The sequence below is a fragment of the Lemur catta genome, chromosome 4, assembly GCF_020740605.2.
Source record: "Lemur catta isolate mLemCat1 chromosome 4, mLemCat1.pri, whole genome shotgun sequence".
NCBI classification, from domain to species: domain Eukaryota; kingdom Metazoa; phylum Chordata; class Mammalia; order Primates; family Lemuridae; genus Lemur; species Lemur catta.
In genome coordinates this window covers 71,268,956-71,279,277 of record NC_059131.1, presented here as the reverse complement: position 1 = coordinate 71,279,277, position 10,322 = coordinate 71,268,956, and the positions used below count along the sequence as shown (strand labels likewise).

Here is a 10,322-nt window from a genome sequence, read left to right as displayed (position 1 = left end):
TTATCTGTCCCCTAGAAAATACAGGGAACACCTAGTGAACCAAAAACTATGATAAAAGATGAAAAGCAGATGGGATCATATTGAATATGGAAACCATGGGCCAACTTACCAGAGAAGACTGCTACAAAAGGTGGGAGCAGCTTTAGGGATGCTTTGGACCAGAACTTATGAACTGGGGGCAGGAGGGGTCCATGGTTGACTGACTGTGACTGGTTGGGGCATCACAGAATGGACAACCAGGAGAGTTTTCCTCAGGCCAGACAGTGAGCCACAGAAGTGTCTGCCCATGGGCAGGAGCAGTGAGAGGTGAAGGCAAAGCTCCAGAGACAGACAGCTCCCTAAGGAAGCAGGAACAGTCTATATCCAGAAGGCTAACTATTAGCTCATCCTGTCAAGCAGCATATCCCATCCCTTCCCCATTCCACTTTACACAGTCACGGTTGCATGTCCTGCCCCTCCTTGCAAGCACGTCATTCAAGTTAACAAGGAATCTCAGGTCCAAAGGGAAACTCACAACCAAGAAAAACCAAATATTTGCAAAATGCAAATATCATGGGGGAAAAGACTGACAACTCAGCAAAAGGAGTTCATATCTGAAAAAATAGGGCTACATATACATCTGGGTTTTAGGATAACTATAATTAGATGCAAAAGGATATTGCATTGAAAAATCTAGATACCTTGGGAATTAAAAACTTTATCATTGAAATTAAAAGCTTATTAGATGGAATGAGTAGCAGAAAGGATGAAGCTGAAAAATATGTTAGTGATCTGGGATCAACTAGGATGTACTACAAAATTACCAAGAGATGAAATATATAAAAAAAGGATAAGGAGAACAGATGTAGAAGTTCAAATATTCATCCAATAGGAATTCCAAAAGAAGAAAATAGATTAAATGGAGAAAAGAGAATACTCAAGGAAAAAATTAAAGAAAAATTTCCCAGAATTGAAGAAAGACATAGCTCTTCAGATTGAAAAAGCCTATCAATTGTCAAGTAGAATAAGTGGGAAAAAAGGACCTCATTTTGACACATACTGTTGAAATTTCAGAGCACCAGGGATAAAGAGAAAACCTAAGAAGAAGAGGAAGAAAAAAAAAAAAAACCCAAAACAGATCACACACAAAAGAATTAGAATCACTTTATCAGCAGGCTCATCCTCAGCAATACTGGGTGCTAAGAGACAATAGAAAAATATTTTCAAAGTTCAGAGGGATTTTCTTTAACTGAATTATATTTACATACAGTAATATGTACAGCTCTTAAGTCTCCATTGTGATGAGGAAATTATTTTGAAATCTAAAATTCTGTACATAGCCACTCATTCAAATGTGAGAACAAAATTAAGAAATTTTCAGATATAAAAAGACTCAAAGGTTACCATTAACAGATACTTTATGAAAGAATTATTAGAGAAATCATCAAATAAAAAAGAAAAAAACAAGAAAAATGAGTATGATGGTGAGCAATAAAAGCAAAAAAGTTGAATCTAAATAAATATTAATTGCAAAAAATTCAATAATAATCTGAAATGAAAACCACAGATTATATCAACATGGGTGGAGTGAAGGGAATACAAAGCATGTTATTGTTCTTTTTTCATTAGGAAGACATTTTTTTAACAGTATAAATGAAAAAAATGTATGTTTAATTTGTATGTTAAAGAACATAAAACCAAAATGTAGAACACTAAAAACAGAATATATGTATTCTAAACCACATGAAAAATAACAGAACTTCAATTCCAGCAATCTAACAAAAGTCATGAAAGAGAACAAAAGGATAATTATAATGTATACGGGAATAAGTCCAAACACAGCAGTCCTCATAATAAATATAAATGAGTTAAATTCACCTATTGATTGACAGGGATTTTCAGTTTGAGTAAAACAAAAAATAAGTAAATAAATAAAACCAACAAGTACAATCCAGTATAATCTTATTTATAAGAAATGCACATAAAACAAAATCCAAAAAGACTAAAAATAAAGAAAAAGATCAAGCAAATGCTGACAGTAGGCAAACAGATTGTGGCAGTCCCCAAAGATCCTGCAAGAGAACATAAATGGAAAATGCCTGGGTCTTGCAGCATAGGGGCAGATAGGAGATTGCCCTATGCTGACTCAGAAAGAATCCAGGCATCATCCCAGTGGGCTATACTCCTTTATGGGTTGAATTTTTGCTGTGAATAGTAGCATTGGTTGTTTCTGGTGTTAAAGTGAGATCACAGTTCTATACCTCAGATACCTTACTCCATGCATGCAGGCAAGACCATCAAACTTTGGGCATATCCCCATGAGAAATAAGAGGACAACCAAGAGCCACCTCCACCTCCTGCATCTGCATCTTATGCAAATTCTTTGATCTAGTTATTTATTGTTTTGAGAGAAAACCAAAGTAAAAGTTACCTTAAACTAGATCCAAGTTATTATTCTTCCTCATCATAAAAGCTGGATTAGACTCCTTAGTCTGGCCTAGTGCTCAAGTATAGCTGGATTAACATCAGATGGAGGCTGGGTGAGGTGGCTCACACCTGTAATCCTAGCACTCTGGGAGGCTGAGGCAGAAGGATTGCTTGAGCCCAGAGTTTGAGGTTGCTGTGAGCTAGGCTGACGCCACGGCACTCTAGCCTGGGTGACAGAGTGAGACTCTGTCTCAAAAAAAAAAAAAAAAAAAATCAGATGGAACAGAATTTAAGGAAAAAAGCATTACAGGGGATAAAGAGGGAATTCATATTGATAGGTGGAACAATCTGCTGAGAAAATAATAATATAGCTTCAAATGTTTATGCTCTCAATAACATAGCTTCATAGTTGGGCATGCTGGCGAGGTGGGAGGATTGCTTGAACCCAGGGAGTTCAAGCCTGCAGTGTGTGATGATCATGCCTGTGAATGTAACTGGTGGAGGCTGGAGGGATGGGAAGAGTGTTTGCATGTGTGGTGAGGGAATTAAATCCACACCATCCAGAGTGGGAAGTCTGTATCTAATTCCTAAAACTGAAAACTCACACAGTAACAATATAATCATGTCATTTACACATACAGAGGTAAATGTGAACAAAAGAGGTAGAAGAGAGAATGGAGGACGGGGAATGAGGGCAGGAATTGCTGCTTTTGTAACAAGTCTTGCAGAATTGTTTGGCTCTTTAAATTATTTGATTATAATTTAAATAAAAGTAAATCCTTAAAAAAAGCTATAAGAATATTAAAAGACCCCAGCAGTAGCAAGTGCTCCAGTCTCCAACCCCTGCCTTAGGTGTCAACAGAGACAAGTGGGAAACTTGGATTTCCACCTCATTTGGCAGTAGTAAGGCAGTGCTATCCACTCCCACTTTGGAATAGTGTCAGAGGAGGCCTGCTAAAACAAGACTTAGATAACACCCACTCTTATAATGCCCAAAATGTCCAGGATACAACCAAAAATCACTTGTCATACCAAGAACCAAGACAATGTCAGCTTCAATGAGAAAAAAACAATCAACAAATACCAATACTGAGATGACACAGTTGTTAAAATGATCTCATGAGGATTTTAAAGCAGCTATCATAAAAATGCTTCAATGAGCAATCATAAACCCACTTGAAACAAACAAAAAAATGGAGACTCAGCAAAGAAATAGAAGACATAAAAAAGGATGAAATGGAAGTTTTAGAACTGAAAATTACAACAATTGAAACAAAAAAACTCAATGAACTTGAAGATAGAACAATAGAAACTGCCCAGTATGAACAACAACAACAACAAAACATAGACTGAAAAAAAAAAACTGAGCAGAGCCTCAGTGGGGCTATCGACCTGTGGGCCTATAACTAAAGAGATAATATTCGTGTCATTGGAATTTCCAGAAGGAGGACAGAGAGGTGTGGTGAAAAAGCATTTGAGGAAATGGCTAAAAATTCTGGAAATTTGGCAAAATATATAAATCTATAGATTCAAGAAACTGAGCCAACCCCAAACAAGATACCTAACCCCCCAGAAATCCATGCTAAGACATGTCATAATGAAACTTTTGAAAACTAAAGACAAAGAAAATTCTTTTTTTTTTTTTTTGTGAGACAGAGTCTCGCTTTGTTGCCCCAGCTAGAGTGAGTGCCTTGGCATCAGCCTAGCTCACAGCAACCTCAAACTCCTGGGCTCAAGTGATCCTCCTGCTTTAGCCTCCCAAGTATTAGCCACCACACCCAGCTAATTTTTTGTTTCTATTTTTAGTTGACTGGCTGATTTTTTCTATTTTTAGTACATATGGGGTCTTACTCTTGCTCAGGCTGGTCTTGAACTCCTGAGCTCAAGCAATACTTTCCCTTCAGCCTTCCAGAGTGCTAGGATTACAGGTGTGAGCCACCGCGCCTGGCCAAAACTTCTTGAAAGCAGCCAGAGAAAAATGACACCTTACCTTCAGGGAAAAAACAATTTGATGACTGCAGAGTTTGCATCAGAAACCACAGAGGCCAGAAGGAAGAGTCATGGCATTTTTCAAGTGCTGAAAAAATTGGCAATCCATAATTCTATACCCAGAGAAATTATCCTTCAGGAATGAAGAAGATATCAAGATCTTCCAGATCAAGGAAAACTTACAAAGTTTGTCACCAGCAGACCTAAAGGAATGGCTAAAAGAGGTTTTTCAAACAGAAAATAAATGATAAAAGAAGAAATCTTAGAACATCAGAAAGGAAGAAAACAACAGAGGGAATAAAAATACAGTGAAGTCCAGCAGAACAGTGAGAGTGTAGACGTGAGCGTGTGCCTACCACTCCCAGCCTCTGTGTTTGCAGGGGCACCCACGATTGCCCCTGAACACAGGAGTCTGGCAGACTCATAATGCATGGGTGCGCAGCAAGACTCAGTGTGAGTCCAAGTACAGAGTTGTTGCTGGGAAGCAGCTGCCCAGCCCGGGACTACATTTCTAAACTCCCACCAAAGGAATATGGGATATTTCTGGGATAAGGCTTCACCGTTTCTTTTCCCATCTACTAATACTTTCTGAATTCAGAGGATGCTGAGGTTCTAAGGAATGGTAGAAACATAAGACACGAGATAGAAAGTGATGCTAACCAGGAACCCCTGCACTGGACTGTATTGTGTATGAGAAATGGACTTCTAGTGCACTAAGTCATGGAAATGGTGGGGTTTATTTGTTACTGCAAAAGTGTTTCCTTAGAGTTTTTGCAGAATTATAGCACATGACTTTTCCATTTAATAACTAAAATGTAAATCTCAACTCAATAATTTTTTTTAATTTGCTCAGCAAATGTCTTATATGTATCTCTTTATATAATTTATTTTTTTAATTGGTAGTATGATATTTTATGATTATGTTTGTGTACTTGTGCATTATATACTACATTTCATGTGTTCAAGATATTTGGCAATATACACTGGAAGAACAGTCTCATATTTCTATTAAAAATTAGAAAACAGGCTGGGTGCAGTGGCTTATGCCTGTAATCCTAACTCTCTGGGAGGCTGAAGCAGGAGAATCACTTGAACCCAGGAGTTTGAGGTTGCAGTGAGCTATGATGATGCCACTGCACTCTAGCCCAGGCAACAGAGCAAGAGTCTGTCTCCAAAAAAAAAAAAAAAGAAAGAAAGAAATGCACTAAAAATCATTCCTAAGAGGGAAGCTAATGGTGATAAACACCCACACAAAGAAAAAAGAAAAATGTCAAATAAACAACCTAACTTTAAACGTCAAGGAACTAGAAAAAGAACAATAAGCCCAAAATTAGCATAAGGAAGAAAATAAAAAGATCAGAGAAGGAATACATGAAATAGAGACTAGAAAAAACAATAGAAAAGATCAACAAAAATAAGAATTGTTTTTTGAAAAGATAAAATTGACAAACTTTTGGCTAGCATGAGAAAACAAGATTCAAATTAATATAATCAGAAATGGAGGAGACATTTCAACTAATAGCAACGAAATACAAAGGATCTTGAGAGATTACTGTGAACCATTAAACACCAACAGATAGGATAACTGAGAAGAAATATAAAAATTCCTAGACATATTACAACCTACCAAGATGGAATCACAAAGAAATACAAAATCTGAACAGACTAATAATGAGTAAGGAGATTGAATCAGTAATCAAAAATCTCCCCCAAAAAGAAAAGCCTAAGACCAGATAGTTTCACTGGTGAATTCTACCAAACATTTAGAGAATTAATACCAATCCTTCTCAAATTATTCTCCAAAATTGAAGAAGTGGAAACACTTCCAAACTCATTTTTCAAGACCAGTGTCACTCTGATACCAAAGCCAGACAAGGACACTACAAGAAAACAAAATTAAAGACCAATATTCCTGATGAACATACATGCAAAAATCTTCAACAAAATACTAGCCAACCAAATTCAATAGCACAGTAAAAGGATTATTCATCATAATCAAGTGGGATTTATCCCTGGGATGCAAGGATGATTCAACATATGCAAATCAATAAATGTTATAAACCACATTAACAGAATGAAGGATTAAAAATTATATGATCATCTCAATGAAGCAGAAAAAGCATTTGACTAAATGCAACACCTTTTCATGATAAAAACTCTCAACAAATTAGACATGGAAGGAATGTACTTCAACATAATAAAGGCCCTTGCTATAGTTTGGATATGGTTCGTTTGTCCCCACCAAATCTCATGTTGAAATTTGATCCCCAATGCTGGAGGTCAGGCTTAATGGGAGGTGTTTGGGTCATGGGGACAGATCAATTATGAATAGACTAATGCCCTCCCTGGGGAGCGGGGGTAAGTGAGTTCTTACTCTATTACTTCTCACAAGAGCCGGTTATCAAAAACAGCCTGGCACCTCCTCCCTCACTCTCTTGCTTCCTCTTCTGCCTGTGATCTCTACGCACACCTCCTCCACTTGGCCTCCTGCCATGAGTGGCAGCAGCCTGAGGCCCTCACCAGATGCTAACAGGATTGTAAGTCAATTAAGCCTTTTTTCTTTACAAAAATTACCCAGCCACAGGTATTCCATTTTGGAAACACAAAATAGACTAAGACAGTCATATAAACAAGGCTTTGCCTAACGTCATGCTCAAAGGTGAAAACTGAAAGCTTTTCCTCTAAGATCAAAAACAAAACAAGGATGTCCACTCTCACCACTTCTATTCAACATCATACTGGAATTCCTAGCTGGAGAAATTAGGCAAGAAAAAGAAATAGAAGTCATCCTAATCAAAAAGGAGGAAGTAAAGTTGTCTCTGTTTGCAGATGACTTGATCTTATATATAGAAAACCTTAAAGACTCCACCAAAAACCTGTTAGAACTAACAAACAGATTTAGTAAGATTGCAGGATAAAAAAAATCAGCATACAAAAATCAGTTGTGTTTCTATACACTAACAATGAACTATCTGCAAAAGAAATTAAAGAAATAATCTCATTTATAATAGTGTCAAAAAGAATAAAATACTTAGGAATAAATTTAACCAAGGAAGTGAAAGATCTGTACACTGAAAACTACAAAACATTGATAAAAAGAAACTGAAAAAGATACAAGCAAATGGAAAGATATTCAGTGTTTTTGGGTCAGAAAAATTAATATTGTCAAGATGTTCATATAACTCAAAGCAATCTACATATTCAATGCAGTCCCTATCAAAATTTCAATGGCATTTTTCATAGAAATAGAAAAAATAATCCTAAAATTCATATGGAACCACAAAAGACCTCAAATAGTCAAACAATCTTGAGCAATAAGAACAAATCTGGAGGCGTTACATTTTCTGATTTTAAATTATATTCAAAGCAGTATGGTACTGGCATAAAATCAGACAAATAGACCAATGAAACAGAATAGAGAGCCCAGAAATAAACCCATACATATACATCCAATTAATCTTCAACAAGGCACCAATAATACACAATAGGGAAAGAATAGTCTCTTCAATAAATGGTGTGGGGAAAACTGGATATCCACATGCAAAAGAATGAAATTAGACCTTTATCTTACACAATACACAAAAAGCAACTCCAAATGGATTAGACTTAACTGTAAGACCTGAAACCATAAAAATCCTAGAAGAAAACAAAGGAAGAAAGCTCCTTGACAATGGTCTAAGCAATGGTTTTTTGGATGTGACATCAAAAGCATAGGCAAGGCCAGTCGTGGTGGCTCACGCCTGTAATCCTAGCACTCTGGGAGGCCAAGGTGAGCGGATTGTTTCAGCTCAGGAGTTAGAGACCAGCCTGAGCAAGAGTGAGACCCCGTCTTTACTGAAACAATAGGAAGAAATTATATGGACAACTAAAAATATATAGAAAAAATTAGCCGGGCATTGTGGCACATGCCTGTAGTCCCAGCTACTTGGGAGGCTGAGGCAGGAGGATTGCTTGAGCCCGGGAGTTTGAGGTTGCTGTGAGCTAGGCTAACACCACGGCACTCTAGCCCAGGCAACAGAGCGAGACTCTGTCTCAAAAAAAAAAAGTCAAAAGATAATCCTTATTAGTATCATGGTGAGTAATGAAAAAGAAAAAGAAAAAATGTCAAAAGATAACAAGTGTTTGTGAGGATGTGGAGAAAAAGGAACTCTCATACATTGTTTGTGGGACTACAGGTTGGTACAGTCATTATGAAAAATAATATGGAAGTTCCTCAAAAAGTTAAAAATATAACTATCATATGATCCAGCAGTCTCACTTCTGGGTATACATCCAAAGGAAAAAAACAGGATCTCGAAGAGATATCTACATTACCAAGTTCATCGTTGCATTATTTACAATTGTCAAGATATGGAAACAACTTAAGTGTTCACTGACAGATGAATGGATAAAGAAAGTGCAATATATATATTGCTTTCTCAAAGACGCCATGCTAGCTTCCTGTAGGGCTAAATACTCTTTTTTCAAATCCATCCATTCACTCTTTGGTTGTACTGTTAATGCTATAACCTCTTCTCCCATTTTATCTCTTCATGTTTTTTTTACGTTTCCTTTTTGTTTTTAAGAGAGAACCATCTTTTACATCTCCAGTATCCTTTTCGTCTTCAGCAGAGACTTCTAAATCTCTGTTTTCTTTGGAAACTCCTGAAGTTTCTTTTTTAATGGTGTCTTTCTGAGCCATTTCCTTTACTTTTGATCTGGGAGTAGCTTCAGAGCTACTTCTCTTCCTCTTCCCTGTTCTGACTTCAGGTAAGCTAATATATTTCAACTCTCTAATTATTTTCTTTTTCTCTGAGGCTTGCTTTTGGGGTTCAGTAGTTTCTATTTCAGAGCCCTCAGATGTGGTTCTTGATCTTTTCATTTTACACTCACATTGCTTGTGTCCATATTTAACTCTTTTACATGGACATTGTCTTCCTTCTTCACTATTCCTTTTGTTATTTTCTTTTTCTTGTCTTCAGCCACTCTTAAGGATGAAATGGACTTATTTTTTTACGTTCTTGGGAAAGATGCGAGGTTTTCTTGGTGCTTCTTCTGGTGAGTTTTTAAGAAACTCAGCAGCTTTTGCTGCTTGTTCTTTTATTTCAAATTCCACAAAGACAAATCCCTCTGGATCTCCAGTAGACTTATAATGTGGTATGCTGATATAAACAACATTGCCACATGTCCCAGATACGCTTGCAATCCAGCTGTGATTAACATTTTTGGGAAGTAACTCCACATGCACTCTCCTCTCATTCTCACCCTTTGGTCTTTCACCCAGAGGCTTTTTTCCTCCTTCTAAATCCAGCTGTGCAACAGCTGACCTTTGCAAAGCTCTGGCTATGAACTTCCCATCAGTAGTCAATTTTTTCATTTTGTCAAAAGGCATAAGTGATACGTCAGCATATCCACCTCTAGATTTTTCTATCTGCTCTCGAAGAAATCTATCCTTGTGAAGATTTGCACCCTCAAACCAGAAGTCTACTTGCTTAGCAACATCCGCAGCACCTGTTTTAACTCGAGACTAGACTGTTTCTTTTGTTCTACTTCCTTTTTCTTTTCGGTGCTTTCTTCTTCCATTGCCTTTTCTTGACTTCCACTTTCAGTTTCCATTCTCTGTTCAATTCCCAGAACACAGGGTCTGGTACTGCATCCTACGGCCCTTCCAGTCTTCTGATCCTTATAGTCGTGGTTACTTCCACGTCATAGAACAAATGACCAAAAGTGTGATATTAATACATATATATATATATATATATATATATGTACACATAAATACTTTTTAGCCCTAAAAAGAAAGGAAATCCTGCCATTTACAACAAAATAGACAAACCTGGAGGACAGTAAGTGAGATAAGCCAGACACAGAAAGACAAATACTATATGATCTTGCTTATATGTGGGATCTAAAAAAAGTTGCACTCATAGAAACAGAGAGTAAAAGAA

At 37.0% G+C, this 10,322-nt stretch overlaps 1 pseudogene; it reads right to left on the bottom strand.

The window, feature by feature from the left end:
* LOC123637463 lies at positions 1-9,990 on the bottom strand (annotated as a pseudogene).
* Between the last annotated feature and the right edge of the window lie 332 nt (positions 9,991-10,322).